Source organism: Mirounga leonina, unplaced genomic scaffold, assembly GCF_011800145.1.
Source record: "Mirounga leonina isolate KUSES-001 unplaced genomic scaffold, KU_Mleo_1.0 Mir_104, whole genome shotgun sequence".
Taxonomy (NCBI): domain Eukaryota; kingdom Metazoa; phylum Chordata; class Mammalia; order Carnivora; family Phocidae; genus Mirounga; species Mirounga leonina.
In genome coordinates, this window is record NW_023270231.1 from 717,618 (window position 1) to 727,432 (window position 9,815).

The window sequence follows — 9,815 nt, forward strand, 5'->3', positions numbered from 1 at the left end:
GTGAATTATATCTTAGAAAAGCTGTTTAAAAAGGGAGATATTCCTATGGTGTTTAAAATACACATAAAATCGGGCGCCTGGGTGGCTCAGTTGGTTAAGCGACTGCCTTCGGCTCAGGTCATGATCCTGGAGTCCCTGGATCGAGTCCCGCATCGGGCTCCCTGCTCGGCGGGGAGCCTGCTTCTCCCTCTCCCACTCCCCCCTGCTTGTGTTCCCTCTCTCGCTGTGTCTATAAATAAATAAAATCTTTAAAAAAATAAAATAAATAAAATAAAATAAAATACACATAAAATCATAATACAGGAGAGTAATAACATGTAAGCTGGAAAGAGTTAAAGCGTCCTGAGCTTCTTGCAGTGTCAGGAATAAATATACATAAATTTAGATATAGATATTGATAGAGACACTAGATATAAATAGTCTACATGCTCCAGTTAAAACAAAGATTTTCAGCCTGGGTTTAAAAACCAACAACAAAGGCATATGGTTTAGAGGAGACCCGTCCAAAGCTTAAGAATACATGAAGGTTGAGAGTAAAGGGATAGAAAAATACGAGTAAAGGTATGCCATGCAAATACTAATCAAAAGAAAGTTGGCATAGCTATGTTAATAGCAAGTAGACTCCAAAGTCAAAAAAGCACTATAAAGGCGCCTGGCTGGCTCAGTCCCTAGAGCGTGCAACTCTTGATCTCAGGGTTGTGGGTTCAAGCCCCACATTGGATGTGAAGATTGTTTAAAAATAAGATCTTTTTTTTTTAAAAAAAAAAGCCCTATAGAGATAAAGAGGCACTTTTCTTAATGATAAAACACTCCATCAGAGAAAAGGGTAACAAATTTAAATTCATATGTACCTAATTACATGGCCTTAAATACATATATTTAACATATATGGGTTTTTTTTATTTTTTTTACTAGACAAGCCATAATTATAGTGGAAGATTTTATCAGTAAATGATTTTTAAAAAAGCAGACCGATAAAAGCATGAATATAGAAGACTTAACAAAACAATTAGCAATATCTACCCAGAGGACATAAATAAAATTCAAAACTACAGGACAAATATCTTTTCAAGCACACACAGAACAATTACAAAAATTGGCCATATTTGGGCTATAAGGCAAGCCTCAACTAGGCTCGAAGGTAAGAAATTATATACAGCATATTCTCTGATCATAATCGCAATTAAGCTATCAATCAATAACAAATGCATAACGAGGAATCTCCATATATTTTGAAAATAACAAATACATTGTTAAATATTCTATAGAAACAAGAAGTAATCACAATGTAAATTAGGATATATTTCCTCCTGAATTTTAATTAAAATAACATGTTTAGAAAATAGTTAAAATGTACTTAGAAATATATAGCTTCAAATATACATGTTAGAAAAGAGGAAAGCCTGAAAATAAATTAAATATTCATCTCAAAACAATAGAAAAAAAACCAGACTAAATCCTAAATAAATTTTAAAAAATTAAAATAAGAACAGAAATTAATAAAATAAGAAAACCAGATAACAGGCAGGATAAATAAGGCCAGAAGTTTGTTCTGTGAAGAGACTGATAACATTGATAAAGAGCTTAAAAGTCTGATTAAACTAAAAAAAAGTAGAAACAAATAACCAACAAAAAGAGGGCTTTCACTACATATTCTCCTGAATTAAAAATATAATAAAGTAGTAGTATAAACTATTTTATACCAAATACATTTGAAATAAATTAGGTAAAATGAACACATTTCTGGTAAAGCACAACTTACCAAAACAGACACAAGAAGAAATAGAAAATCTTAATAGGGCTATTCAAATTCGTATTTAAAATTGTGTCTCAAAGAAGATTTTAGGCATAGATGGGCTGCACAGGCAAATGTTATTATATGTATTATACCAGCTCTTCTAGGAAATGGAAAAAGAGGAAACACTTCTCAACTCATTTTTTGAAGCAAAATGCTTTTCAATTCATTTTATGATATGTAATTTTTTTTTATCTTTTTTTTTTTTTTTTTGAGAGAGAGAGAATGAGAGACAGAGAGCATGAGAGGGAGGAGGGTCAGAGGGAGAAGCAGACTCCCTGCCGAGCAGGGAGCCCGATGCGGGACTCCATCCAGGGACTCCAGGATCATGACCTGAGCCGAAGGCAGTCGCTTAACCAACTGAGCCACCCAGGCGCCCCTATGATATGTAATTTTGATACCAAACCTTGACAAGGATAATACAAGAAAGGAGAATTACAGACCAATCTCATTCATGAACACAAATGCAAAACCCCTCATTAAAATATTAGGAAAATGATTCTAGCAATGTATAATTAAGAACACTTGCTAACCAAATTAGGTTTATTCCTACCTGCAAGGTTGGTATAATATTTAAAAATTAGTCAATATAATTCATTATGTTAATTGAATAAAGGAGAAAAATCAAATGATAATCTCAATAGTTTCATCAAATGCATATAATAAAATTCAATATCTAGTCATGATACAAAACTTTTAGAAAACCAGTAATAAAAAAGGAATTTATTTAGTTGCATAAAAATATCTTGAAAAACATTTTAGTACAAACATCCTACATAATGGTGAAAAAATTAAGAGCTTTTCTTGGAGAGGTGGAATGTGTCAAGGCTGCCTGCTATCGCCACTTCTAGTCAACATTATACTGAACATTTTAGCCAGTGTGGTAAGGTAACAAAAAAATTTAAGGCATAAGGACTGGACGGCAAAAAACAAAAAATTATAATTTGTACTTGATCTGATTATACAGAGAAAGAATTCATGAGGTCTATTGATAAATCACCCATACATAAAAATCAGTATCAGATGGGTCACAGACATGAATCTGAAAGGCAAAACAACAGAGCTTTAAAAGAGAACAGATACGTTTTCCTGGGAAAGAGAAATTTTTAAAAATAGTATTCAAAAAGCACTAATTGTAAAGGGGGGGAAGGTACAAATGTGACTCCACTAAAATTCAGAACCTCTGTTTATTATAATCATATCATTAAGGAAGTGAAAAGCCAAGCTCTGCACAAGAGGATAAGATATCTTCAAAAACCATAACTGACCAACGGGTCATAGTCTGAATATATAAAGAACTGCTACAGATCAGTAAATAAAAGACAACTCAGTAGAAAAGAAGACCTGAGCCTTGAATAGGAATCTCACAAAAAAGGTGATCTGAATGACCAAGAAACATAAGAAAAGCTTCCCAACTTCATTATTTCCCAGAAAGTGCACGTTCTGGCAGTTTCTGTCCCAAATATATGTGCAATAGAAATTTGTATGCTGTTGCACCAATAAATCTAAATAAGCATGTTTATTGTAGTATTTATCATGTATAAGAGCCAGAAATGTGGAAACAATCCAACGTCTATCAAGAAAAGAGTGGAAAAACAAGCTGTAGTATGTTCATACAATGCAATATTACACAGCCATGGAAGCCGACAAGCCTCAACATACCCTGTGTTGAATGAAGAAGTGGGCTACCAACGAGGGCGCACGGAATGATTCCGTTAATATTAGACAAAACCGCATTTTAGTGTTCAGGGATGCATCCTTAGGTAGGAAAAGTTTTCTTGTTTTTTATTTTATTTTATTTTTAAGATTTTATTTATTCATTTGAGAGAGAGAGACAGCGAGAGAGGGAACACAAGCAGGGGGAGTGGGAGAGGGAGAAGCAGGCTTCCCCCTGAGCAGGGAGCCCGATGCAGGGCTCGATCCCAGGACCCTGGGATCATGACCTGAGCTGAAGGCAGATGCTTAACGACTGAGCCGTCCAGGTGCCCCCCCCTTTTTTTTAATGCAAAGAAATCATGTCAGTCAGGGTCCACTCATGAGAAAAACGTCACCACACAAGGTATTTTAACAGAGAGAATGTCAAGAATCATCCATATTCAAGAACTGAAAGGGCAAAAGCAGTTCACAGAGGTGGTAACCGTGGGAAGCAGCTTCTGGACGAACAGAGAAAAGAGGTTGGACTGATGGAAACTTCGCATCTTGGAGCTGGACCGGCTCATCTGAGGAGGGGTGCTGGCTGGCTGGCAGGTGCCAATGTCTCTTAAGGGCCACCATGAGGCTGTTTCTGTGAGTGCTGGGAAAACTGGGAGTCAGAATCTACTCCTGCTACTGAAACACAGTGCCTTGCTGTGGTGAAGCTGAGAGGTCCAGAAAGCCAACAGGACAAAGCAAGTGCTTTCTTCCTCCTCCAGGCTCTGCTGTCTCCCCCCAGTGCCCGCTGTGGGCAGCATCCAGGAAGAAGCTAGCTCTAGAGACAGAAGGGGCTTGCAGGGTCCCGGCCGTGGCAGAGGTTAACAGGGTGGGCTGGAGGCAGGGAGACCGTCGCTTATGAATCCACAGAGACATGATTACCGAAGGTCAAGGTAGTAGTTGCCTTGAGGAGGAAAGGAAGGGCGCACCTGGGGGGAACTATTTAAGGAAAGAGGAGAGCCTCTTTCTAGGGTGCAGGCAATATTTTATTTCTTAATGTGGAGGGGTGGCTACGTGGGTGTTTGGTTTATCATCCCCTACCATGCTGCACACCTGTGTTCTTTGTGCTTTGCTGTGTGTGTATTATTTCTCAGAACTAAAAGTGAAGTAAAAATTTTAACAGAACAACATGGGGAGGAGAACAATGTTGCTGTAGATTGGAGGGTCAGAGGAGACTTCTCTGAGGAGGGGATATCTGAGCCCAGCTTGAATAATCCGAAGGGCCAGCCATGCCTGGAGCCACGTACAACCTTCCATCCAGAGGCCATGGGCACCCTACATCTTATGAACACAGGCCTGGTGGCAGTGTGCAAGGTGGCCCAGAGGAGTGGGAGGGACAGGAGGAAAAGAGGTAGCAAGAGGCTGCTACTATGGAAATTGTGGACAAGCAAGTGGAGGTGGGCCTGGCTCTGGGGGTGGCTCAGGTGGTCAGGTGGCAAAGAGGTGGTGGCTCTGGGGGTGGCTCAGGTGGTCAGGTGCAGAGGAGGCAAAGCATCCAGAGACCGAGCCGTCCCTTACCCATTGGAGGGCCGATGAAACGCACCTGGCCACTGTGAACACACCTCTCCTCAGTCCCAGCCTCCTGAAAAATGTCCCCAAGTGCCCAGAGGTGATTCTGGGACAGAGAAGCCAGCAGATGGACTGACTCCAGAGAGAGTCCTTGAGGTTTCTGAACCAATTCCAGTCTGCATTCCTGGAGCTGGCAGGGGCTTCTGGAAAGAACAGCAAATCTGGTCTTGTGCTGTCTCATTTCCCTCTTTCCCTCTTTCCTTTCTCCAGCCTTTCCTTTCTTACTAGTTCTTTATCCAACTTTCCTTCCTTCCTTCCTTCCTCCCTTCCTCCCTTCCTTCCTCCCTCCCTCCCTCCCTCCCTTTCTTCCTCCTTCTCTTCCTTCCTTCTTCCCTCCATCTGTCCTCCCTCCTTCCTCCCTCCCTCTCACACATTAACTAACACACAATCAGACATAACAATATGTATATAAACATACCCTACAATTCCACCTCCTACACACACACATTCATATCTACACACACACACACACACAAGCTGAATCACACACAACATATGCAGGTTCATTCATACACATCTCAGATATATTCCTCTTACGCCTGCAGAGCACTTTAAAGTTCAGCTTTCGGGGCACCTGGGTGGCTCAGTCATTAAGCGACCGCCTTTGGCTCGGGTCATGGTCTCAGGGTCCTGAGATCGAGCCCCACATCGGGCTCCCTGCTCAGCGGGAAGCCTGCTTCTCCCTCTCCCGCTCCCCCTGCTTGTGTTCCCTCTCTCGCTGTCTCTCTCTCTGTCAAATAAATAAGATCTTTAAAAAATAAATAAATAAAATAAAAAAAACAAAGTTCAGCTTTCAAGTTCATAGCCTCTTTGCAAGTCATAGCAGCCCCATTTGACGGGGGGAAGAACTTCCGACTCAGAGAAGTTGAAGAATATCTTCAAGGTCACAGAGCTGGGAAGTGACAGAGTTGGGAGCAGCACTCAGGTCGGCCTGGCTCTGTGTGTGTTAGTTGATGTGGGGACCAGCAATGTCCCTTCCAGCTCTGTTGCTCTCCTCTTGTGCCCAGGACTTTTTTTTTTTTTTTTAAGATTATTTATTTATTTATTTGACAGAGAGAGAGACAGTGAGAGAGGGAACACAAGCAGGGGGAGTGGGGGAGGGAGAAGCAGGCTCCCCGCAGAGCAGGGAGCCCGATGCGGGGCTCGATCCCAGGACCCTGGGACCATGACCCGAGCCGAAGGCAGACGCTTAACGACTGAGCCACCCAAGTGCCCCTGCCCAGGACTTCTTTAGGCTCAGTGTCTTCATTATCTTTTCCACTTACAATGCTGTTTTCTCCATGAGGGAAGATTTTAAGACAGAGGAAGTTCTGGCAACTGCAGCCATTTACGAAGCTGGCTCTTGGAACCATATTCCAGGCATCACACTGAAGAAAACCTACCTCTCAGAAAGAAAAGATTAATATGTGCAAAGAACCTATTTTTTTCCAGGTACTGTACTGAGCTTGGCTGGACACCTCACTTCTACGAGGTCATTTAAATATCACAACTGCCTTGGGCAGCATTATCGTCCCCATGTTACATGTGAGAGAACTCAAACTCAGAGATTTAACAGTTTCCCCGAGGTCACACAGCTTGTAAGGGGCCCCTAACCTGGGTCTGTTTGGGCCCAAAGCCTGGGCTCTTTTCACCAGCACCTGCCCACAAATTAAGGTTTCTTCAAAGAGAGAGACCATCAATGGCCAGTGCCTCTTTCCCCCAGATACCCAAGGGATTCTGCTCACTCTGGCTCCCAACTGCCACTCTCTTCCTGCCTCAACTACCATGTTCCAGACTCCTGGAACACTCTGGAAGGTGCACGTATTTCGTGGAAAGGGGATTATTTCATTGTACTTAGCATGCAGTAGCTTATTTGATTTAATCCTGGGGAATTTGTTCCTGAAAATAGGGACTGCAGGATAGATGGACAGGGAGAGAGAGAGAGGATGCCTCTGAGCATCCCTGCTACTTCCATCTCCGGGGGCTAATGTGGAAAAAGAGAAGCATCAAAGTGACTTGTCTCACTGAATTATGATCAGTTTTTCAATTTCTTGAGCTTTTCTCTTAATTCTGGGAAATTTTAAAAGAACAGCATCTACCAAATAGCCAAATATGCACCATCGAGAAATGACCATTCAAAAACCATTTGTCAAATTTTTTCAATTTCTTAAAAATAAAATAAGCAACATGTTGATCATCTAGAGATGAAACCCTCTTGATTTGCCATTCTAGATTTCATTTCCTTCCCACCTCATTCCCCAGCACCCTCAGTCATAAATTTAGATTTTTTCTGCCTAATCCATTTTGTATTTATACCTATAAGTATGTGTTAAGTACATGTATCATGAACAAATAAAAATTAAAAATTGCATTTGTATAAATGGTACCATACTGTACCTATCATCCATGCCCGGCTTTTCTTTTCTTTATGCTGTACCACTGAGAGCTCTTTAAAAGTTGAGAATCATGTCTTATTTAATCCTGGTGGCCTGGTGTGTTCTGAATGCTCAACAAATCAGGAAGGAAGGAAGGGGGAAGGGAGGGAGGGAGGGAAGGTGGAGAGGGTGGGAGGGAGAGAAGGCAGGGAAGGTGAGAAAGAAAGAGGGAGGATGGGAGGGAGGAAGGGAGGAAGGATCACTCAGAAGTTCTTGCGTGGCTCCCAATTAGAAGTGAGAGTAATGAGAGAAGCATTCTAAGTCCTCCATACCGTGATTTCCTTGACTGGGAGTTCACATCCCATTAGAGCAGACAGCCTCTCTACCCTTTGATCTGCTCACCAGCCTGCTCTCTGGGGAAGTCCAGGCTGGCTTTGAGAAGCTCCAAGCCACAGAGCTGCCTAATGTGCTTAGCTCCAGTGTAGCCCAACTCTCAGTGGTCATAAATCAACCAGCCAAGGCTGAAGCCTGCATTACTCTCTAGCTCTCAAAAACCCTCAAGGATTTGGGGAATTAGCTGCCACCGGTTCAAACACTTGTCTTCCCTCCTTTCCTTCTCCCACTCCATCTTTGTCTCTGTTAACCACGGAGCACCTTTCTCGAGGACTGTCTCTGCCTCGGTGAGTGTCTTTCTCTCTGAGTATCTCTCTGCCTCTGATTCAAAATTATGCCTCTGTCTTCCTTTCTTCAGCCCCCATCTTCCTTCCTGCCTTTCTCCCCTTCCCTCCCTTCTCCCTTTCCCTCCCCTGAGTCTCACTGCAGGCAGAGGTCCAGGATCCCAGCTGGGCCATAGATCTCCTCTTTACCACTCTTCTCTCCCTCTCTCTTTTAAAAATGCTTTTTATGGTGGCTTCTAGCACAAACAGCTGTCAGAGTGTCTTTGAGAAAACCTCTGGGAACAGATGCTCCGGCGGTAGCTCAGATACTCTGCAAGCTGAGATGGATTTGGGAAGAAATTCATTCATTCATTAACCCATTAAACAAATATGTACTGAGCTCCTGTTGTATGCCAGGCACCCAGGTGGACACCGGAAATACAGCAGTAAATAAAACAGCCCTTACGGAGTTTACAGTCTAATGGGGGAGGCAGATATAAATCTAACAGCCACTTAAATATATAATAACAAATGGTGATCAATACTATGAAGAAATGGTCCATAGTGCTCTAATAATAATAATAATAATAGTTAAGGTCTATTGAGTGTTTATTAAATAAGGGGAATGATTACAAGCATTTCACATACATTTTTCTTAACACAAACTTCCACAATTCTACTTTACATACAGCAAAGCTAAGGAACAGAGTGATGAGACAACTTGCTCACAGGCACAGAGTTTGTGAGCTGGAGGGCCAAGATTTAAACAGAACCTAGGGACTGGGGGAGCAAGAGGGGAAAAGCCTTCCTGGAGGCTCAGTTTTCTTCTCGTATGAATAGAATTTTCTTTCCAAAAAGCACATACAGTACAGGACACAGAGACAGAACTAGAATCGAGCCTCCTGAATCCTATACTAATCCAGTTCTAAAGTCAAATACACTGCAATGTGAAGGTGGACTGTTGCCAAAACTATCAAGCCCCATGGGATTTCCTGAAGAACACAGAGGAGTATGGGGGTGGGGGGATGCTAGGTAATGACACTTCCCTCTCAGAAGGGCATGCAGGGGCTTGAGCCTCCTGCCCTGGGATGTATTTGGGAATGATCAGCTCCTTGAAGGAAGGACCCTGTGTGTTCTCCTTTGCATCTCCAGCCCTTAACACTCCCTGGTGCACAGTAGGAGCTTAATTATTATTTACTGAAAAATGAATGAATGGATAAGTTGAATTAAATGTAAGTGACTTAAGTGAAAAAGATAGAACAGATGGAAGCTCCATATTTCTTCCAAGCTAGGGGTTTATGATCGCAATAACTTCCTTTCTTTCCACTCTCACTAACACCAGCCAGCAGTGCAGAGATATTCTACTGGGTATCTGGGTCAGTTGCTACCCTTTCTTTTCAATCTGCATATCCAAAATGTTTTCCTGCTGTTTCATAAAACTCCCTTTTTAATTTTTTTTTCAGTTTTGCTGATTCAATTAAGAGCTGAGTTTGATCTAGAAACCTTACCTCTTAAGTCCCTTTTGATAAAACAGTCCCCAGAGTCCCCGTCTCTTTGAAGCCTCTTTATGAGTTTTGGAACTGAGTAAAATGCCGACCACTTTCAAGATAATTACACTGGAGCAGACACATTGTTCCTGGAATCTGTTTCCCAATCTGAGTAAACAGAGCCTGGTCCTTTTTATGTTCTTGTAATACACACTGCCTTCTCTTTCATTTTTTTCTCTGTCTGGAGAGCTGCCTGTGGGTTATT